Source organism: Calypte anna, chromosome 1 (assembly GCF_003957555.1).
Source record: "Calypte anna isolate BGI_N300 chromosome 1, bCalAnn1_v1.p, whole genome shotgun sequence".
In the NCBI taxonomy this organism is placed as follows: Eukaryota; Metazoa; Chordata; class Aves; order Apodiformes; family Trochilidae; genus Calypte; species Calypte anna.
Window position 1 is genome coordinate 162,137,469 of NC_044244.1, and position 25,027 is coordinate 162,162,495.

Consider the following 25,027-nt stretch of genomic DNA (forward strand, 5'->3'; position numbering starts at 1 on the left):
CAATTTCCCTGCCCTGTGCAGGGATGCCTCTACTCGAAATCAGCATTGGTCTTGAAGGTAGAATTGCTTCTGTCTGAGGAACAAGATCTCTGCCTCCCTACCCTAATGGGACTGGGACACTGAACAGAGTGGTGTCTATCCTGGTATGACTCTATCTGGAAGGTACAAGGATGTATGTCACTGCCTATCATCTATCTGACAGTTTACTTGTAACAAAAGGTTATAGAGCTTAACCAGGAAAGAAGAGGCACAAGCATCTTCATTTCTTCAGCGTGGTCTCCCCATGGATGCCAGGCACTGAATGGCAGCATTTTTTGCTTCTCTTGACAAATTGGGCCACTGGATGGGAGAAGGATTAAAAAACACCTCTAGCTATACCAGGCACAGGGTGCCATAGTTGGGCAGTGTGGATCTTTGGACTCCAGCCATGGTGCACAGGATTATTTCTGGGGATTATTCCTAGCATTTTTATGCATTTTATTTTAAAACATCCTTCGATAAAGGCCTCTCAAAGTTTTCTTAGACATTTAATGCAAATGTGGAAGGGAAATTTGAAATATATTTTGAAAGAATTAAGGTTATTCTTTGTAACGTCCAGTACTTGAAAACAGTGTGAAATACATAGTCTCACTGTCAATATCCACACTTACTGCAGAAAAGCTTTTTTAGATTCTGTTTTGCCAGTTGTTAGCTAACGGTGGTTAGCTAATGGTGATTAGACAAAATGATGGCAGAAACGCATAGAAAGTCTGATATCTCAATATATATATATTTCTAGTGATGTCTAGAGCAATAAATAGTGGCAGGGCCCCATGAAATATAGATACTTGCCTCCTAGTGGGATGGGAAGTGTACTTTGCAGTTTAGATCCCTGAGCAGAAATGTAGAGGCAAACCAGAGCTCTCTAGCGAGGGCAGGTTTGTTTCTTCAAACTAGAAGTCAAAAGTACAGATCAACACTGGCTCCACCTATGTTTCTGATATGAAATACATATATTATATTTGTATGACAAAATATGTCATGAGTTTCATATCAGTTGTACATTTTAATGTAAATATTTAGGGTGGGGGTGTTTTGTTGCTGTTTTGGTTTGGTTTGGTTATGTTTGGTTTGGTTTGGTTTTTTTGTCTTTGTAGGTTTCACAGAATCACAGAATGGTAGGGGTTAGAAGGGACCTCTGGAGACCATCTTGCCTCCTGATAAAGCATGATCTCCTGAAGCAGATTACACAGAAATACATCCAGGCATGTTTTGTAAGACTCCAGGGATGAAGATTCTACAACCTCTCTGGACAATTTGTTTTAGTGTCTCTTACGCTCAGAGCAAAGAAGTATTTTCTCATAATCCAGTTAAATCTCCTGTGTGCCAGTTTGAGACCATTACCCCTTGTTCTGACACTGGACAATACAGAGAAGAGTCTGGCCCCATCCTCCTGACACCTGTCCTTTAAATGTTTATAAACATTAATGATATCCTCCCTCGGCATCCTCTTCTCTAAGCTAAACAGCCGAATCTCTCTCAGCCTTTCCGCAGAAGGCAGATACTACAGTCCCATAATCATCTTGGTGGCCCTGTGATGGACTTTGTCCATTAGTTCCTTGTCCCTCTTGAACTGGGGAGCCCAGAACTGCACACAGTACTCCAGATGGGGCCTCACCAGGGCATAGTAGAGGGGGAGGATAACTTCCCTCAACCTGCTGGCCACGCTCTTCTTAATGCACACCAGGATGGCATTGGCCCTCTTGGCCTCAAGGGCACATTTTTGGCTCATGGTGGGACTGTTGTTCACCATGACTCCCCAGAGATGCTTTCCAACAGATCAGCCCCTAACCTGTACTGATGCATCAGGTTGTTCTTCACCAGGTAGAGTACTTTACACTTGTCTGTGTTGAACTTCATAAGGTTTCTCCCTGACCAGCTCTTTAACATATCCAGGCCCCATCGATGACAGCACAGCCTTCTGGCATATCAACCACCCCTACCAATTTGCTGATGATGCATTCTATCCCTTTGTCCAGATCATTGATGAATATATCAAGTAGGATATAAACGTGCTTGTTTAAGGATATAAAACTTTCTACAAACCTGGAATAAATTAATTGAGGTTGGCTTCAGAGTTGAAGATTTTTAGTTTAGAATCCAAGTAGAAATTGAAACCTTTTGTTTCTTCACATGCATAATTTAAAAATGAAACAATTTCCCAAAACAACTGAAAACATCTGTAGTAACCAACTGATTTTGAGAAAATAACACATGAAAACAACACTACAAAACTGTTCCTGCAAAATAGTCTATCTTCTCTCCTGACGTAAGCACTTTTCTACTCTATCTGTCGTTATATATGCACAATCTATAAACAACAAAGATATAAAACATGCTTTTGTGTACATTTTTATCATAAGTTAATTTGAAACTAAACTCCAGCTGTTAAATGTGTTTCTGAGGCCATCAAGTAGACTTTTTTTTTTTTTTTTTTAAGATATTTTGGGTCTTAGAGAAGAATACTCAGTTATTTTCACACTGGCTTGTCTTCATACCACATGTTTAATGTGCAATTAATAAGTAATTTTAAATGTATAGTAATACATGTTGGTGAGGAGTAAACCTGCTAAAATAAACACTGAAAATCTCCTATGGAATAGGTAAATGGATAAATAATATCTTTTACTGAAATACTGTGTCTATTTTACATTTTATTATTTTTTCCATCTTTTCTCCATGCTACTTGGTATGAATGTTCCTAGTAGAATTTATTCTTCAGTGATAGCATGTGGGAAATCAGATCCATAGCTGGTTTATAACTGTAAAGATAAGTGAAATCTTTAAGTTGGTTTAGAAGCTGTCTTTCAAAATGATGCTCTGTAGCATCAGGCAAAGGGCTTTTTCTTTTCACTTCTGTTTTCTTCCCCTTTCACCAAAGGTTTTCTCAAAGATGAAAAAAATCAGTCCCCACAAAAATGTTTCTTTACTTACAGAATTGTTTGTAATGCAACTGATGCTTTTTTTACATAACTTATATATAACATTGTGATGTTCCAGTCAGGCCTTGCCTCAAATGACAATTGGCAACTGGGAGCACTACCTATTTCCCCCAGCAAATGGCATACAACTGGGGAGGAGGGGGGATGGAGAAAGAAATGTTGCCTGGAGCTCTGCATAGGACTGGCCTAAGACCCCATGCCACAGAATCCTGCAGATGGTGATACTCTTATCTTTCTCCCTCTCTGTATGATGTATTTGTCTGTGTTGAGCAGTCTGAAGGCCTTGAGAGAAGTTAAGAGGGGAGGCCATGAAGCTTGAGAAGAGATAAGACAGAAGTCATAGAATTTGAGAAAAAGCAGCTCCTTGACAGGCCCAGGTTGGATACTATTAGCTAGGAGAGTCAATAAGGGGACAACACCTAGCCAAGATGTGTTCTGTGTTTATGTCTGATGCATCAGACAGAAAACTACAAGGGAGATGATCACTCAACAGAATTTTCCAGGCCAAGTCAGGATGGGCAACGATTGGCTAGCAGGTGTGGCACAGCAAGAAATGGATAGCATAAAAGGAAAAGAGACTAACCCCGGGCTCTTCTCCTAGGATGGGAACAGTACACCCATTCCTCTTTTCTGCTATGAGACCAATGGGGTGTCACTGGATCCTTGAGTAGCAACTTTCATTTCCCTTCTCTCTTGTTCTCTCTCACTCTCTACTTTTTGGGTGATGCTTTGTTTTCCCTTCATTTCTTTCTCTTTTCTCTCTCTAACACATATAGTTTTAATGCCTACCAGTTTTGCCAGTGTTCAATAAAATTGTGTAGTTGCACCTGATACTCTGTTATCTTTATTTTGTCCTTGCGGGATCTGACAAGAATCTCAACATTTATATCCTTTGGAATGTGGCAAATATACTAATATGTTGATGCAAAAGATTACATTGGAGAGTAAGGATGTGAACAAATTCATACTGTTTGAGTTCAACAATTTAGTTCTGTGAGAAGTCTAATTTCAATGATGTTGGTAGCACATTTATCAATACGTTGGTCATAGTTAGAAAATAGGTACATAATTGATATATATATATAAAAATAGCAGATTTCTAATATATAATCTTTTCACATAATGATCTGTCCTATCCTGGAAGTACTTTTCAGCTACAGGGGACACAAAGACCGATTTTGTCTCTTCAAGTTGGATACCTGTATTAGAAGAACAATATGCTAGATAGCTTCTGTAGGCAACAGAGAGAATGGTTCTAGAAGGCAATGCAGATCCACTGACAACAGCAGAGGACATTTGAAAACATTTCTGGTTTTTGATGTGATAGCTCTTGAGAACTCTACCTTGATGCTTATAGAGCTATAGTGAATATGTAATACTGAGACTTCGAAGCTCACCAGCTGGTAAGGAAATCAGCTACTTGGGCAATCATATTGCAATTTTTCAATACTTAAAGTAGGCTTATATGAAAGCTGTGGACAGACTTTTTAGCATGACCTGTAGCAATTTAGCATTAAATTTAAACTAAAGGTGAGTAGACTCAGATCTAAGAAAAAAAGTTTATGAATAACAGAACAGGTCTTATGAGGAGAGGCTGAAGGAGCTGGGGCTGTTCTGTGCAGAAAAGAGGACATTAAGGTGAGACGTTATTGCCCTCTACAGCTACCTGAAAGGAGGCTGTAGAGAGGTGGGTGTTGGTCTCTTCTCCCCAGTGACTAGGATTAGGAGAACAGGTTATGGGTTCAAGTTGCATCAGGGGAGTTTCAGATTAGATATTAGGAAAAAATTCTTCACCGGAAGAGTAGTGAAGCATTGGAGCAGGTTGCCCAGGGAGGTGGTGAAGTCACCATCCCTGGATGTATTCAAAGACAGGTAGGTGTGGTGCTTTGGGAGATGATGTAGTGTTTAAGGTGGTGTAGGACTGATGGTTGGTCTTGATCTTAAGGTTCTTTCCAACCATGAAGATTCTATGAGTTCTTTCAACTCAAAAGTTACTTTAATTCTATGAAATAAAATTATCACAGACAGAGAAATGAAACCCTGTATTTGTAGTCTTGTGCTATGGTAAGCATTATTTCCACTTGCACACTTTGGAGGTGTCACTGTATGAAATTATATCTACAGAGATTATAGTCCTTTTCACTTTGAGCTGTAACAAATTTCTAACTATCTAAATGAAAAGTTTACTATAGTTTAAAAAATATGAAAAAATTTAGTATCTATAAATTTCCTGTTTTCATTTGTGCCTTGTAAAATTACACAGATCTACAGCTTGCTTCAAATCTCCAGTTACAATGGAAAGAAAACTTCTGCTTATGGAATTCACCATTGAACTGCTGCTGCAAATACACATCTATATTCAGCAGGCTGGTAATCAGTTTCAAATAAGTTTTTCATTTCATTAAATTACTTTAGAAGTTCTCATTCAAAATTTGATCTGCCTTTTAGGCTTTCAGGCACGTCAGTTTTGGTTGTGACATATTATATTAAAAATGTATCAAACACTTATTTAACATCACTAACAATGACTAGTTCCCTGAATTATTAGGTGAAAAAAAATCACAGATTTTTGACATGAATTTGTTCTGTTTCACAATAAAGCCTCTGTATTGGGCTATTTTATTTTCTTCCAGAGTACAAAGAAGAAAATATTCTCATGTAAACATCTGAGTTTTTGATTTGTTTGTTTTTGGTTTTTTTTTTTCCTGTTTATCTTCTTCAGTTTTGCACTTACTTCATAATTCCTTTCCACTTTTGTGATATGACATTCCCCTATGTTATTTACAATTAGACACATTGATATGACTACATATATTTTGCTTGGGTTAGTATCTTTAACTATACTAGCATCATACTCATGTGGTAGGAAACAAAAACTAGTGGTTAAAGCAATGATGTACAAAACCTAGCAGAAGGTAAAATTATAACAATTTTTTTAATGCAAATTAAAGGAAAAATGAAAAAAAAATTGACTTTGCATTTCTTGCTAACATTATCTTCAGATCCTTTGCAACTTTTTCAGTTCATCTGTGAACTCTACAGAGGCAGAAATTTAAGGAGACACACAGGCTAGCCATAAATAAGGCCTTTTAGGAATCAGGAGCAGTTTACTTGCAGCATCAGCAAGCTCAATATTGACTAATTTGCCATGCTTTTCAGTGTAATGCCATACTAGATTGTTCCCAATACACAAAATAGCCTTGTTTACAGCTATATACACACAAATAATAATTATCTTAAGCTAGGGTCTGAATTTTCTCTTGCATTTTGTGCAGATTTAAGAAGACCACACACTTATTATAAGTAATGAATAGCAAAATGTAACCTAGTAGCAATTATCAACATCAAGACTTTAAAACCTTGTATTTATAAATCTGACGTCTCATTTTGAATTACTTGCTTGTCCTAAATACTTCAAAACAAGTTAAACAAACCAATGCTGTTTAGAAATATATGGACTATCTTGAAAAAGTTATATCTTTACTTGAGCCAGGAAAGAACCAATTTTCTTTCTGTTTATTTTACTTTTCTATTACATCTCCATAAGTAGCTGCAGTTGCTGAAATTAACAGCATGCCTCTCCTCGGTGTCTGCTTCTAGGACTGGTAACACTTGATGCATACAATTATGGCTAGAGAATGGTTTGCAGAACCAAGGTCACTCCTTGGTTCTGAAAAAACATCTTATGTTCTGGAAAGAGAAAGAGAGTAAGGACATTATACCTGCAGTCCTCCTGTAGGGAGGGGCAGAGCAGACAGGTAACCAAAATGGACCAAATTAAGTATTCCATCCCATATATGTGATACCCAGTATAAATTTGAGGGATCACAAGGGTCAAGATCTTTGTCCATGCCTGGTGTTCTGAGATGGTTCTGTCCATTTGTCTGCCCTTAATTCCAACCTGTTTATTCCTGAGTCTGTGCCAGCTCCTGTCTGCTGCTGAATTCAGAAGCCCAGTCTGGGCCTTTTCCAGGGCAATCCCTACAGCCTTGGCGGGGGAAAGAATGAATGTGAGATCACTGTTTTATGTATTTGTACATATTTCATTATCTTCTTTTTAATCACTACTGTTTCATTAGATCTGGGTAGTTTAGTTTCCAACCAAAGAGTTTCTCTCTCTTATTCTCTCTTTTCTCTATAGGGGGAGAGGAGTTAATAATTGAGAAGGGAGAGGAGTTAACAGAGAGCATCTGCCATTTGTTTAATTGCTGTCCCAGAATTAGACTGTGACACATTACACCTCCACTAAGTAATGTAGGCTTCTAAAAGAAAAGGTATCTTGAAGAATACTCTTTACTAGTCTAGGAGGTGAACCAAGTAAGATAAACAATAAACAGTTCTGATGACTGAACTTGCTTGCTCTCTGTTGCCTGAGACGGAGCACAGCACTGCCTGTGTTTGACAGACTACTTGAATATAGTGCCGTAGATAACTGAGAGAGTTATTTTTTTTCATTTTTTTTTCAATTAAATGGACATATTTTCTGGGGGAAAAAAAAATCTTTCCTTTTTCATAATAAAAGTAACATTTTCTCAAAAAAAAAAAATCCTGTTAGGAATTTTTCCTGTTTCTTATGGAATGTTGTCTTGCTTTATGAAGACACTCATCAATTTTGATAGTTCCTTTGAGCAGTTGAGCTTCTGAAATATGAACATTTGGAGTTTCAAAATGAACAGGTAGACAGGCAGCCAGGGTAAGTAATGAAAAGCTTGACCATTCAACCTTTCTGTTCTCTCTCATATACTTCCTTGTCACTCAATCTCAACTGCTGGCTGTTTTCCTTGTCACTATTACTTTCTTATTGTCACTATTACTTTCAATCTGGCATTGATATTATTCAAAAAAGGTGGTTTTAATTTAAATTTTCTCTGGAATTTGTATGACAGTGAAAGAGTATTCTGTATTACAAAATCTATCTTGCAGAAAAATCCTTACTTACTAATTAGTGCAAAGTGTGTACAACCATACAGAAGATATTTTTGACAGGAAGATTGTGCACTACATTTTATTTGACACCTCAGTCTTCTCTCCTCTTTGCCAGGACTACAGAGAGGTATAAAAGTTATAGACAAAACTTGTATTGTGGCGTTATTTGTTATAAATTATTTATGTGGCACAAGGAAAAAAAAAAAACAAAACAGAAAACAAAACCGAACAAACAAAAAACCAAAACAGAACCAAACCAAATCATCCAACCAAACAAAAAACAAACAAAAAACCCAAAAAACACAACACAATGTTTGCAGCTATAATTTTAGTTCTTTCCTTTTTCCAAATTTTTTTTTCAGCTGTTAAATCTGTATCATGTTTGTATTTTGTGGAAACTGAGAACTTTCTCTGATTAACTGACAAAAAAAAAAGGGGGAAAAATGTGTTTATAAGTAATTAAATACACTGTAGTCACAACAGGAGGAGTTCAAGGGCACTGTAATGAAAAAGCAACTTTAATTCCTTTTTAATCTTCAAAATCATAATTAAACTTCTCAGGAGAACATTGAAATATGAATCTTATACTGTCAAGAAAATGTTTCAGGTAGGAGTATTATTTTTATGAGTTGGTGAAGATAAATTAGGTTTTATATATTAATTTTAAACAAATATATTTTCAATTGATTTTAGTGGGAGACTAAATAGACCTCCAATACTATGTTTTTTTTCCACATTAGAGTTAGGATTAGAGTTAGAATTGTATCAATTTATGTATAGAGGAACACAGATGTAAAATGGAAGACTTGCACATAGTCATAAATGCAGATAACTATGGTTGTCTAATATTTTTATAATCTTAAGTACCAGACAACAAGTTAAAGTTTTTAGGAAAAGTCTTCAGATGGGACACCAAATTGTATTTTTTTTTTCTTTTTTCTTTTTTTTTTTTTTCTTCTTATTTTTATGATTCAGGGAGTCACAACACAAATTATGGAGTTATGAAATCAGACATAAGGGATCTTTTCACTACTTTTGTTGAAGGCTACTGAAAGAGACTGAAATGGAAAAATTCATATGCATGAAAAAATCCAGACTATGTGAAATTAAATGGTGACTGTACCTCAGTTTATTACAAAGATAAATTCAAATCCTGCAACCTGCTTACAATTTCTTTATAGAAAATAGTTGTATCTAAATGTATTTATGATTAGACTGTAATTACATAGATGAGTTTTCAATCCAGTTTTTTGAATGAGACTTACGTGTCTAATTCCTCCATGCTTTTAAGATCACTCCATTTTATTACTGCATGCAGAAAGGTCAGCAGCAGTGATTGGTCCTATAGCCCAGAAATTTAGATTTGAAGATGATAGGAATGATGTTATTCTGCTCCCACCAGAGAACACAGAAAGTAGTGAACAGTAGTTAGTCCACACTGAGTAGTAATAAATCAGTTACCATTTATCTTTAACTGAAAAAAAAAAAGAAAAGAATACAAAACAGAACAAAAACAAAAACAAAAAACTAACCAACCAACCAAAACAAAATAAAAAACCCCCTGCATTGCAGTCATTCAAAAGGATTCAAAAGTTCTACTACACTTTCCTGGAAAGTCAGAAAAAACTATTGACACTGTCAATGTTTCAAGTTCTACATGAATCTGGACATAGGTGTTTGAAAGACTAAAACCAGCAACTGTGTGAGATCAGAGAATGTAGAGTTTGGATTTAGGCTCATAAGAGGATTTAATCTTTCCTGGTACTCTGTAGCATCAGAAAGAAGCAAAAACTTAAAAAGAGAAGAAATAAAAAATGGCACAAACTCACACATTCTTTTCATATCCCAACATGAGTTCTTCAGTGCTTTGCATCATATAAACACTTGCTTTTAATCATAATAAACTTGCAGAATAGGCTAGTATATCTCCAAAAACATAGCTAGTAGTCAAACAGTAGAAATGTTGTGTAATTTTCTTTATGTGAATTGAATATAAGTTAAATATTTATTAATCCTTTAAGAAATTGGCTATGTACTCAGCTGGAAGGCCAACATACATCAGCCCCAATCTTCATGTGTGACCTTCATGCTTTTTACCTTTGTGCCAGTGCACTTGTATGTAACTGCTAAACAGTTATCCAATTACCCTCTAATTGGACTTTAACCAAGTTCATCTGCTGTGACTTAACATAATTCTGCCATTTTAAACCTTGTGTTTCAGAAACAAAAGTGTATAACAGCCTGGATCTAGGAGTGCTGTCTTCTGGTTATGTACGAAGATCATAGCTTCCTTCTGGTCAGCATTGACCTTATTGCTTTTTATGTCAACTGATCATAAATTTGTTTGTCCATATGGTTCTGAAGCTGAAATCTGTCAACCTGTGTGATTTTTGTCATTCATTTGACCAATCTCTTCATGACCGTTTGCCTCTGATGTACAAATGGTGCGGATGATACTATTCATCACTATTTGACACAAATGGTTCAGATGACAAAGGCATTTCTCAGACTAGAATGGAGGCATATAATAGTTGTTAATAATTTCAACAAAACTGCAGTTATATTTTTTGCATAGGGAATGAATATCATAATATTGCTTGAAAACTTGCTGATTGCCACTTAATACCCTTCATTTCCACCAACTTGAAGATACATGGATAAAACATACTGACATTGAAAGTTAGTATGATAATCAACATTGAACTAATTTAATGTATTTTCAGAGTACTCTGGAAATAATTTATAATAATTTTTAAAGTGCAGAAATTTTGAAAACATGTTTTTAATATGTTTCAGCAGTGAAAGAACATAATTTGTTGAAGGGAAGCATCCTTAAAATGATGTGCCACCGCTTAAAAATCAAAGACCTCCCACATTTGAATATCTATTTGTGTAGAAATTTTTCACATATAAAAGTTTGAATTTTGAATTCAAGGTTAAATTTCACTCTTCAATAAGTGCTATCAAATAAATGATTTTTTACCAAAAGCAATTTAATTATTCTCATTCTTAAAAATGATAAAAGATGCATGGAAATAAAAAAATGGCTATAATAAGAACAATCAAATATGGCTTTTAGAAGAAGTATCAGTTACTTAATTTTACTAAATATTTTTTTGCTATGGTGTTAAACAAGAAACAGAAATGAAACAGTCATGTCATCTTACAGGAGATATACAGTATATCTACGTGTAAAATATAGGTGAATACACTCTCCACAGGTTTTCAAATGTCCAGATGTGTAATCACATGAATACCTTGTAAACTAAAGTTGTAGTTTTAAAAATTACATTGCTGATATATTAATAGTACTACAGCGTAAAAATAAAGTTTTTCTGAAATAAAGACATGATTTTCCTCACATTAAATGTTAGTAACTAATATTTGTGCCAAAGGAGTTCAAATAACTGGTACAAAGCAACAGCATGAAATATACATGTTGAACACAATTCAAACAGGTGTCCGTGATAATAAAGCTCAAACTACTGAAGTATTAGAGATTTTTAATTTTTTCTTAAGCCAAAGGATTCATCCATTATCCTTATGTACTATATTGCCTGTTAAATCTATGCTCTTTTAGAAACCCAGGTTTACACCATGGTATTTTTTTATAGAGGAATAAATAAAACTTAGTATCACCATAGGAGAAATAGTTGCTACATGCCAGAATTTCTGGGCATTGTATTAACATTCAAAAAAGGCCTTCTCATGAGATCCAAATATAGCTTTCAAAAAATGGTACCTTCCAAGAGCTTGCAGGTGCAGGGACCATCTGCACAGGAAAATTCACTGGCTGTGGGCCATTAGAGTGTTGCCATTCAATATCTGTCATTAAATTACAATGTCATGTTGGTAATATATTTTCCACACATTTGTAAACTTTGTCTGTTTGATTTTATATGGTAATATTTTACAAGTGAACACAATCATGAAAACATGTACTGTAGATACACAAATAATTTAAACCATCAAGCTGGATTACCTTTGATGCTCCGATATTTAAATTTAGTTTGTTTGTAACTTTACAAATAAAACCTTGGATGTATAAAGCTCTAAGAGTTAAAATATAATGCATCCAGTGTTCATTCATTCAAGAATAATAATTTTCAGAAACAGACTAACAATAGCTCAAATAATCAAATAGACTATAAAAACCAGATTGTTCTCCTTAGTCCTAAAGATGCCTGGTATGCAGAAAAATTCTGTATGTCTGAAAAAAAATATTAAAGAAGTCATGGAGTTACAAGAAACAGATGTAAAAATTCTACTTTTAAGTAACTCCTCAATAGATGGTACAGTTTCACTAAGATAAATGCAATAACTGAGTTCAACTATGCAAAATTAATCATTATTTCACCCAATTATGTGTAAATCATAAATTATATGCACATATCAATGTTCAATAAATAGCACCAAATAGACTAGCCTATTGATTCTCTACAACACATATTTGTTCCTCTGAAACTGAAAACAATCTTCACTAGTGGTTAACTTCTGAGGACTTTTATCTCTAGTTACAATCTCACAGTTAGAATATGGGTCGATGCTTATGACTTCAAATTCCTCTCAAAATAAGTATTTATCTTATCTTAAAGGCAATAGACCCTGGTTAAAGTTTTGACACTGTTTCAAGATATATGTAGACACATAGACAGCTGTGTAGATTCCTCTGTCAATATTTGTGTAAATTTTAGCTGTAGGTTGCCACTATAATACTCTATTGTTAGGTACAATTGAACTCATGAGAAGAAACTATATATATATAAAAAAAAAAAAAAAAAAAAAAGACAAAATACTTCATTTTTAGTTCACTGTACTGCAAAATGTCATGTCCTACTCGTAATCTGGCAGCAGCTCAATTCATGTTCATAGGTACTCATCACAGCTGGTGTATGTGGCATCAGTAATTGCAATGTCACAGACAGAACACTACAGTCAACATTGTCATCACTTCCTATATAGGATCTTATTTTCAAGGTTCATAAGATTTATAAAATTATTTTTTATTTAGAAATATTTTTATATAAATTGATATAGCTTAAAAGATTTTTTTAAGGATTAAAAAAAAATCTTCAGCTTTGTTCTTCAATGACAGCAGGAATTCTTTTTATCTTTAGACAGTGATTTCTGCTCAAAATCCTGTTTTTCCTCATCTTGAAGATTTTATAATAATGAAATGTGTCAGGTACTTAATCACCACTATTTAAGATTTCGAAAAACACATTTTTCAAACCTACAGTCTAGAAGGTACTTTCCTTACGCTTTCAAGGTGTGAAAAATAATATAATTAACCAACTAAATTATTTATTAAAACTAAACAGTATTTTGTTAGTACAGGAGTAACTTGTCTTTCTAAAATACACAGCTTCATGGGGAGATAGGGCAGAGATTCACAAAGGTACCCATATATGGTTTGTTATAGAACATACAGGATGTAAGTAGCAAAAGCTAGAAATGGTCTCTTAAATCCCAGGATAACTTTATCTTTCATCATTGTGTCTTGAGGTATGTTTTCAAACTGGTGATGCTAAGAAAGGAATCCATGTTGTTGTTCTTAGAATCCAATTCAATAAAGTAGATACATGGTAAAATAAATTTGATTAAAATAACATTCTCTGAATTCCTGGAGCTTGACATGTGATGCTTCTCCTCATTCTCCTTCTTTCAAGCAGCCTTAGAAACTAGACTTCTAGTCTGATTATTGTATTTATAAGGGAAATAAACTCATCAAGTTTTGTTTTTTAGGAATGTTTGCGTGCTGCTCTTTATTGGAGAGAGATTAAAACAAGTATGTTTCATAATACACATTATAATGTTATTTTCACATGTGAAAAAAAAGAAATTTGTCTTTTTTTGGAGAGATTCAGTAAATATTACTTAACTCTTTGGGGATAAAAAATAATCTCAAGGAAGGCAGATGTAGTTATTTCCCCCTTCACTGGGTTAATTGTGCAGCAAATTCTACAGGACCATCATGAAACACAGGTCAAAACAACAGACTGGAGATTCAGGGAGGCCTTTAGCTATGTTAGAAATAAGTGGGACCAAGCATTTTTCTTTTAATTGATTTAATGACAGTCAGAAACTGAATGACTACCCAAGATAAAAATTTTATCTTTCCTGTTTCATATAGTTCATATACTTTCTCTAAGCATACAATACTGTCTCTGTTGAAGATTCATTGGTGGCTTAAATGGATCTTTGCCCTGAAACAATGTTGGAGTTTCTAGGCTTTTTTCTATGTATGAAGTAAAATAATATATATTTCACACAAGATATTGCATGAAACACAAAATATGTCTCATACTCTTAAATCAAGTATTGAGGAGAGCATACCCTGAGATCTGAATGTTTCAATCAATTATAAGCTTAGGAATCCTGACTTTCTGGTATAATTTCCTTTATTTTTAATAAAATGTTCTCCACTTTAGTCTATATTCCTCAAAGGCTTATCTGAGAACCACAGAAATTCATACTAAAGAAGCTCCACAATGGATTCAGAATTAGATGAGGAAATAATTGTCCTGTCACTTATATTAATAGATGAAACATTATATACCAGAGGGGGAAGAGAAGCAAATCTTTAAGTAAGTGATGCATCTCAGGGATGCTAAATCATGCAAAGTCTAAATCATCACTGTCTAAATCATGTGAAGATATTCACCCATATATAACTCTTATATGACCCATACATGATGATTCATTGCAATATTTACATTCTTAGGTGGTGAATGTTCTGTGGTCTTCTTGGAAGTTGTTCTGAGACGTCCTTTTATTAATACCTTCTTCTATGCATGCATAATATGTGCTGGTAAATCTAGCTGGTCTCAGCCCATTTCCATCTGCAAGGTCCCTAAATCCTTGAGCTTGTTATTTGTTTACATACAGAAGTCCTGGAGGTTGCCCTAGGTGACCCCAAATCAATATCCTGTTGTTTAATGTCAGAAAAGAGTCTTCAGAAATTACATACGACTGCTGGGCTCACAATGTTTACTGTTATCTCAATTTACAGGATGCTCCTGCATTGCTTATTTGATAGTTTTGTAGTTAGTGATTTACCCAAGAATGTGGATTTCACAAAGCACATTGTTTCACAAAACCGAATTTCATTTCAGTATCTTTCTACTAAATATACAATAAAATAGCTCGTAGTATTCAGCTAAATCAATACATTATATGAAATAAATTCATAATTCCAATAAAAACATATTGTTTAATTCAATATTAATATATTTCTATTAAATCTAATAAATTATGTTCTGTAGCCATAAAAGAAAAGATGTATCAATTATAACACCACCCCCAGCTATACCCTGGATCTCTCCGAACTCATAGCTGTAGCTTGTTACATATTTTTTGTTTTAGATTTTAAAAAATATTTTCAATGATAAATACTTCTTACTGGCTTAGTCAAATCAGTGGAACATATCTTGACTTCCTTCATTTTAGCTTTAGGTATTCTGCAACAGATGAAATACAGGTGGCTTTGTATTTAAAAAGTGATAAGAATACATGTAAATTTTAAGGCTAGAGAAGAAAGGTGCAGCTGCTTCTTTAACATATTTGTTGAGGTTTAAATTTTACTAGTATTTTATATAAAAAATCTCAAACCTTCACAAAACAACAAAAGAGCTCTGCCTCATAACTCTCACTTTAATCTGGGCAATTAATTGATTTGACACTAACATCATGTTATATTTACAAAAATAAGTAGCTTAATTTGGGGGCAAAATATGTTAAAATACTGTTCAGACTTTATTATAGCTTAATGGTTTAATACACTATGGATAAAACCAAAAATGGAAGAGTCATTCCCCTTGTTAAACTTTTACCATTTCAGTAAAATAAACTAACATATAATAAACACTTTATAACAATGTCTGCTTGCCATAATTAGGTAATATATTTGACTCCCAGCTACATCCTATTACAACTACCTATTACAGCGACAAAAAAATTATTCTACAAAAGTCTTTTTTTCCTATGGCAAGAACCTTAATTGAGCAAGAAATGTTTATCTCTTCTGGGATTTAAAGAGTGAGAAGCATACTAAATTTCCAGTTTTCTCAGTAAGTCTCTGAAATCTCACATTTGTAGGCATTTCCTGTCCAAATCTGATGCTGCTAAACCAGATTACTCTGTACTTATTTCCCCAAGGGTACTAGGGAGATTTTTTACGTGTAATCTCTGAAAAAGCAGTATTAATGAATTATTTTTAATACAATTTCAAATAGTATCAGGGACAGACTCGTATTAATGCAATAACTACCAGATTGTTGTATTCTGATTTTAAAGCAATTTAGCTTCAAGTCAAAACTAGTTTTCTCAGTCTAAAAAAAAAAAAAAAAGCAATATTAAAAAATATATATACATGAAAATAAGAAAGAAAATCAAAGGAATTTATATAATTTCTAACCTCTCTGAAAAACTGCCTGATAAAAATATAATAATAGCATAAAAATATAATTTCTTAAAATACAAAAATAGTTGATAGTAGGTTGAGTAACCATTAAATGATGAACTACATTGCATAGCTTAGAATATTTTGAATCAGATCATCATTATTTTTTTTTGACTTTCAGAGCACTTTCCTTGTCTCTCTTTTTGATCAGAAGAATATTTTACTTCTTCTCATTGAAATAATACAATTGACTAATCTGCAAGGAGCAAAAGGAGCAGAGTCAAGCCATGTTTGCAGACCCCTGAACTAGTATTTCCAAGGAGACTGTTGGAGAGGAAGAAGACAGCAATAAGGGTCTACTTATGGCCTAAGTATTGTGAATCATAATAATGATAACATTGAGGCTGAAAACAATTGAGGAGCAGAAAGAGCTGAAGTCCGTTCTGGCTGCTCAGCTGTGATAACTCAACTATGCTTGGTTGTTATGAAATAAAGGAGACAGGCCTAGAAAATGAGGGGTTGCTTTGGTGGGCTTCAGGAGTCTCATCAACATTAACATTCCCCTGTTGCCTAGGTAAATGTTTAGATCCAGGGTTGGTGACTTTTTCTCTCTCCCTCTCTTTCTCCATATTTTCTTTCACCCCTGACACATTATAGCAATAAATTTTCTATTTTTGTTTGTAAAGAAACAGACCTTGTGCCGTATTTTCCCCTTAATCTTATCAAGGGGTGTCTGATGGTCAAGTTTTCCCTCAGGCAATTGTTGTGTGGTTACCCTCTCTGGGAAACCCAGGCCTGGGGGGAGGACTGGATCCGGTCGCACCTAGGCTCCTCTCTGAGAAGGACACTAGAAAGAAAGGTGGTCCAGTCCAAATCTCCTTTGGCCATTTTCTGGGTCATGTCATTTAGATGAGGATTTGGATCTAGCTGCAAGAGGGTCCAGTCCAAATCTTCCTGGGTTTCTTGATCTGGGACATGACAGAGGCATCTTGTGGAGACAGTCTAGTCCAAACCCCTCTGCTCATAGCAGTATGAACTAGCATAGGAGGCTCAGGTCTCTGTCCAGTTGTTGTTTTGTTTGTTTTTTTTTTAATTGAATAATTCAAGTAATGGGGACTCCATAAGTAACCTTTTCAAGTGTTTGGCACCCCTAAGAGTAAAAAAGTTTTTTTCTCAAGTTTGAAAAAAAATTTCCTGTACTTGAATTAGTGTCCATTGATTCTTTTCTATTCTGAGAACAGTCTGGCTCCACCTTCTTTGCACCCTCCACTTCACTTGTTTATAAAAACTGTTACGATATCCCTGAGCCTTTCTTCTCCAGGTTAATCAGTCACAGCTCTCTCTGCTTTCTTTCCATATAGGAAAGATGCTCCAATCCCCTAATCATCTTTGCTGCCCTTTGCTGGACTCTCTCCATGTTACTCTTGTGCTGAGGAGCCTACAGTAGGATGCAACACTTCACATTTGGCCTTACCAGGGTTAAGGATGTTCCTGTTCATTACAAGAGGGTTGGACTAGATGACCTTTAAAGGACACTCCCAATGCAAACCTTCCTATAATTTTATGACTTTATAAGATGAAGACTATGTGATCCCTCTGACAGATGATATTGAGTCTGAATTTACTAGCTGTAGACAAATGAATATTGCATGTGTTTACTGTCACTGCTTATTCTGAAAAATTTTTCCCTGGCATTGTCTAAATAAATTGTGGCCTTCATCTGTGCTCTTAGTTTTCAATTTTTTGTGTACAGTGCTGTGGGACTCCCTCCAGTTGAAGTGGACTCAAGAAAGCAGTCTGCAGAAAGAATCTTTTGATCTTCCCACTTATCACTTTGAAATAAGCTATTAGTTTTGTTATAATCACTCATATTGAGATAAAGGCATTCAAAAGTCTTTTTGATCTGAGTCATTAGAAAATATCAGTTTTCCAGATTACTTCAGTGATTACTTAAATGGATAATAAAGCCAGCCATTACTTTATCGTCATTGTGTTAATACAAATAGGAAAATAATTATCCTCCAAATCATGTGAATAAAGTAAGATCAAATATCAGAATAGAGATCAGACATACGTTATCCTCTAAAATTATCAAAAATTGTGTAAGTCCACTTTACAGGAGTTGTTTAAAATTGTGTTTTAAGTTGTTATAACTGAAAATATAGATATCATCAAAGGGAAGCAAAAGTGGAGTAGCTACATTTTCATGCAACCCTGTATTTCAATTATTCACCTATGGTACTCCTAATAAGACATTTGTAGTATATTTTTTTTAAAGTTATCTATCTAGATTTTGCCCTGCGGTTTTAGTTGGCTTTTCAGTGTCAAGTATTTACATTGTTATCTATATATAATAACTTCTGTAATAACTATAGTAAGTTATGATGCACCTATTGAGCCAAGTTTTTGTACTGGTAAAATGTAAAATTACAGAAGGATCTACATCGTTCTGTCCTCCTTTTTAATGAGAGGATAACATACACAAAACAAGGTACATTTGTTATAATGACTCTATAATTGAGATTTTAGGTATTTTTAACATTAATTATAGCAACTAAGCTACATAATTATGCTAGGGGCTGGATGAAGCCATGGGGAAATTAGCTACATTTCATTCAGCAAAATATGAGAAGTTATTCAATTTTTTTCTTCTGGAATTACATTTGTTTATGAAAAGATTTGATTTTATGTTTATCAGTATAATGAACACATTTAATAGACATTTTATTAATTGGACAAATGCATTAGATGGTAGGTATTCAAATTGTTATGCAAAGTCATAATAGATGCAAATATATATTTGCTGATCTTACTTGATCTATGTTTTATGAATTTCAAGTGACACTTTTGAAAAACAAACAAACAAAAAAAATTCCCAAAACAAGAGGAACTGTTGAGAGTTCTGTTTCTACAGATGCATAATCCAAAAACATCTGAAGTGGTTGACTTAAACTTGAAGTACAAACTAACCTTGTGATACACATTTAAAACACATTCAAATTTCATCAAATAAATCTTTTATAAATACTGACAACTTTTTAGTTATAGTATTTGTGGTTTTAGGGGTTGGGTAGTTTTTTTGTTTCGTTAGTTTGTTTTGGTTTAATTTAAATCGTACAAGAACTTATCAGGAATTTTTACAATCAACAAAAAATTCTTGTGATTTTCATTTGTACTGAAAATCAATCAAGCAAAAAACATGAGAAAGAGTTGAGATATGATACAGTGATAAATATGGAAATAATGTATTGGGAAATCAACAAGCATTTCCTATGTGATGTTAGAAATTTTCCTAAGAATATCACATGTAAGAAATATAGTTTAATTTCACAATTAGTTGACATTTTGACATTTTGTTAGCCTAACATAATATTTTTTGTTCCATATCTTATTTATCCTTAGTTTATTAGTATTTCTAGAATCTTTAGTGTTTCCACTAAGACTTCCCTAAGTTTTTCTGTTGAAAAATGTATAGACTTCAATACTTAACCCCTTTGATTGGTCACAAAATGCTTTCAACAGAAGCTTTGCAGATCAAGACATTTTAATACTCTAAAAGCATGTATTCTATTGAAATGTATTCAAATAAAAGTGCAACCCATACATTGGAGATACCTATAACATTTTCATAAATATAGATGAGCTCAGTAGAGTTTGGATAAAAGCTGTGCTTTAAAGCAGCACATAGATAGCAATGATTGTTTACCTTTAATAGAAAATATTTGTTATATATGAAAGAAGTTACAGAAACATGTACTTCATTGCATTTTTACTACTGAAGATTAGTGAGAATTCATGATGTAGGTGGCAATAACAAATTAAGTGGATATTGAGGCTTTTAGAATTATTTCAAATGTAGCAATAGTAAGGGTTAGATTTTTCTCAGTGTTAGTGTTTAGTTCTTTCATTTTAGGACATTCCTTAGGGAACACATCTGTATTTTATAAACCAGAGGAAAGAGCATTCCTCCAGAACCTGGTGGGACAGTTCATGTGAAGAACCTTTTACTGACTTTTCTTGTAAGTGAGCAGTTTACATCTGCATGTTATAACCACTGCATTATATACATGGTCTAAAGTACACCCTCTTCTTTTCTCTGTATTTTGCTGCTGGGAAGAAATAATGCAGTCATTTGCCATTAGCCTGAATGAAGGCACAAGGATATTGCAAATGGCTTATCAGCACCCAACATCAATCAGAATGAAAAATGTTGGCATACATAAATGCTGACCAGGCAACACCCAGGTTTAGATACTTAAGTTAACATTTATGTTGAGTTAAAAATATAATTTTTTTATTATTTTATTTTTATCAAGAGAGCTCATAGAGAATTAATTTTCAATAGAGGTGATGAATGTCACATCCTAAAACAGGTGAACTGTTTTACAGAGGTGCATTCTTTGGTTTCCAGAGGATACTTACAGATTAATTTAAACTAGATACCAAACCTTTAGATACCTTTAGTTAAGTAGACTTATTCCTACTTTAAAAATGGAAACAACAGAAATTACTATGATAAAAAAAACACATCGTATTTTAAGGAAAAAATGAACTAAAGGGAAGCAGACAAAAACATGTTGAGAGAAAAACCAGTTAAAAATAGTTTTGCTAGTAAACTGGCACCTTTAGTTCTTGTTTCAAATTTATTTACTTGGCTTTTTGCATACTCTTTTCTGGATGGAAGTATATCCCTATAGCTTATCTCCTCCCAATAGCATCTTCTGTTACCTTAGGAATATCCATGTATAATTTCCCTCCTGATTTTCTCAAGTCTGCCACTTCTCAAATAATTTTTTTTCTCACTGTTTTTGTTTTGAGTTAATTTTTCTTTTTTCTACTTTCTAAGAATTTTCAATGGGGGCACAATTATTGTTGATGCTTAGTATTTATTAACTTTATTAACTCTATCAAAACAGTAGAAAATCTGAAAACTTAGTTTTTACCACTAGGGACTCTCCCATTGTCTAAGAAGAGAAACATAAACTCAAAATATTCCAGATGATACAATGGGTATGTTATAGTATTTGTGTGTTTCTTTTTCTGCACTTATGGTGATTCTTAAGATGATACAGAAGCATCAGACTTCATAGCCATTCTTTGCAAGACATGAAAGCAATAAAACCATTGCTAGTATGTCTTTCAGAAGTTTTTTGCATGAATGGGAAATCTATAAAATTGGTATTTTACGGTTTCAGAGTACCATAGATTTTTAAATAGAATTTTATGAATAATTTAAAATGAAAAGGGTTCTGAGTGGGTTGATTTTTTTTTTTTTAAGTGGAAACTCATTCTTAAATTTTCATAACGCTATTGCCTTTCTTGGAAATGTCAAAAATATTTTCAAACAAATGAATGGACTTATAAATTGTTTTGCGGTTTAGGGGTTATAATTTTTCATTTAAGTCACATTTTGTGCAAAAAAAGAACTGTCACATCAAATGAAAAATTAAGTTTAAAATACCAGTTAATTACACTTAAATTAGAATCAACATAGGTGCTTCTTATTTCTTTTACCAAAACGTAGTGTGCTTCAACTGCATCAATTTTTCTTTTCCGACTTCCATTTCATACTGAAAGCTCTGTGCATGTCAGATGCTATCGATTTCAGCCCTGTCCTTTCAGTCACATACTATACTTCTCTGAGTGACTAAATCAGATGGAAGCCGCTAAAAGAAAGTGAAGATTGCTTTTGGTTGCAGAGTAACTGATCCTATCTGATAGTAAAAAGGATTTAGAGATTATATTTCCATAAGAAAGTGAAAAATGCAGATAAAGGAAAACAGCAAGAATTTATTGTGACTTGCAGTCCAAATAGAAGTATTTAGTGCTGTGGGGTATCTAACCTTTGTCCATGAATCAAAAAGGCTGCAAGGCTTTTCATAAATCCTGAAAAAACACTTCCTTTTCTCTAGATATGCTAGAGACTCTGAAACAACATGAGGTGCCCTGTTTATAGGCAACAGAATTAAGCCCTGAGACTGCTAAGAGAAGGAAACCAGGCTAGTCTCATGGAAAAATAGATGGGGGAACTTTATAGGAATTAAGAGAGACATGCAGGGCTTTCAGATGAAGTTTAGTGGATAACTGAAGTCAAACCTGAAAAGCAAGACCTGTCCTGCGAAGATTGGAAGTGCACATTTCTTACAATTTTTTCTTTCTATCCTGGTTTGAAACTTTCTGTATTACTAATGAAAACTAATTTTATATATAACCTAGGAGAGCATCTTTTGATTCTAAAGACCTTTGGTCATCTTTAAGGAGATTATTTTATGGGGGAAAAAAAAAAAAAAAAGAAAGGAAAAAAAAGAAGTAAATTTAGTCCTGTATTGTTTAAGCAACTATTCCTTGAACTGTCCTGGTTGAAACCTTGGTATTAGAATTTGCAGTTAATGTCTGAAAACACATGGTGCTTCCTAGATAACAAAGAGCAGAGCTTTGAGAAAGTTAAATATGGAGGAGGCTGTTACACAAGTTTCAAACTTAAACAGAAGCTAATGTAATACATTATTACATTGTCATTACAAAATATTTAAAAGTAAACTCAGAATTCTGACAGCTCATTGTAACCCTCCCCTAGTCAGCCTGAGGAAGACTGAAATGGCCCTTATGAGTGCCCCTAAGAACTCAGAGAAACATTGGGATAGAGTACAGATCACTAGAGAAAAGTAATCAATACTAGGAAGGCTTCTGAATAAGTTTTAACTGCATTTATGAGGCTTTTCTCTATTGAATTGGTAATCTGGATAAGTTTAGAAACTTTAATTGATGCAACATTAAAGTCATGATACCACATAAAGATGTTCCTTTTTTTCTTTTTTCTCCCCCAGTTATTAGATCAATGTTTTTGAGTGTAAACCAAGTACACTTTTTAAAAATCCATCAGAGTTGCCATTCAACCATGCAGTTCATCCAGCTTTGCAGTCTGGTAGTCCTTATATTTGTAAATATACTTGAATAGGATAAGCAAAAAATTCTGCATCTTCAGGTGTTCCTATGTTTCTTGGAAATCATTCCAAGATGTCCCTTGTAGCAGAACACAAGGAACATGTACAGGGCAAAGAAAATGGAAAGCAAAAACTTGTTTGGATTAGATATGCAGCTCTCAAAATGTAATTATGGTTTACAGGGGAAATCCAAAGCTGAAAAGAGCAGTCAGACAATGATTTTGGTCACAATTTTTTTTTTTTTTTTTTTTTTTTTTTTTTTTTTTTTTTTTTTTTTTTTGTAACAAGATTTGAGAGAACCACAATTTACAAAGAAGGTATAAAACAGCAAGAGCTTTCAGTGGGTCTGTTGAATAGACCCATAAAATCAATTCTCAGCTCATAAAAGCTGCATTTGCTGAGGACAACATAGATAAGACCTTTTGTTTTAGTTTGTGGCAATCAGCAGTTTTGAGTTACCCAGGTGCTAGGTTGAGGATGAGCACAAGCTATGACACAGCTGGTCATAAGAAATATTCCAAAAATGTCATGCTCATAGGTCTTCTTTCCTTTTCCCCACTCCCCTTCTTGAGTGAGGAGGGCTCACTGTGTGATAGAGCATGGCTGATAAAGCTGGCTGAACCAAAACACTGAATTATGTCTATTCAACCCACAATACTGGAATTTATTTTTTTTATTTTTCCAGCTCCCTGCCCCCTCCTTCCCCTCTCCTTTAACAGTAGAAAAAAAAGGGACAGTAAATGTCCTTAACAGAAAGAAAAAAAAATAAATGAAATAGGGAAAAAGTGTCAAAAACTGGCACATGCCTGGGACTTTTAATTTTCCTCTAAATGCTGATACCAGCTGTAAGTAAGCTACCTGACAGTACAACAATTCTTGGTATTAGATTCTACAGCTTTAGCAGGAACCAGAGAATGTGCATGTCAGGTCTTTCCTCTTCCATGACCCTCTTTACTCAGGCTAAGTTTGTAATGGGCAGGGGTAAGACTCCTTTTTCCATTCTGTCAAAAGACACCTAGACTTGCTCTCACAATGTCAATCTCTATATACCTGCATGGAAGTATAAATGGTAGCTATTTCTCAGTTATTTGTGTTTGCAAATGGGGCTGGGGTGGGGGTGGAGGGGTGGGGGGGAAGGGGTGGTAATGCATAAACAGGTCCTACACTGGAAGAGGAATGATCGTAGCTCAAGAAAAAACAAAAAAGGTGTTCATGAAGAAAAACAGTGCCTTGACTTTGGAAGGGGTAAAACATACTTGCCATGACAGGCAATCACCTCTCACTACAATTAAATAGGCTTCATGAAAATTAAACTCTATGTTCTCATCAATCAAAGCATTTCATTATTTGTTTGTGTATTCCTCACTCACCCCAGAAAATAAGCCTATTTTGTCTAGTGAAGTCATAAAACTGCTAAAAAACTGTTCAGCAACCTTAAAGAAATTCAGTTAAACAATGGCTTAAACATGCCACCCATAAAGAAAATAGTAAAACTACTTAGCTAGTTCATCCTTGTATGGAAGAATAACCCAAGTAGCTGTAGTATGCTGACACAGTAAATAGATCATTTAGAATTTGGAGTACACTGTTTCTCTGTCTGTTTTGTTTCTCTCATAAAACTGCTTTTCTCAAGTTTTCAGCAACTCAGAGATTACTTTTAGCTGATTTGTGTGATAATATGTAATAAAGTCTGAAATAGATAACATTGACTACATTGTGGAAACATTACTGATTATTTGTTAAGTAACAATTACATCACAAATATACATATTCAC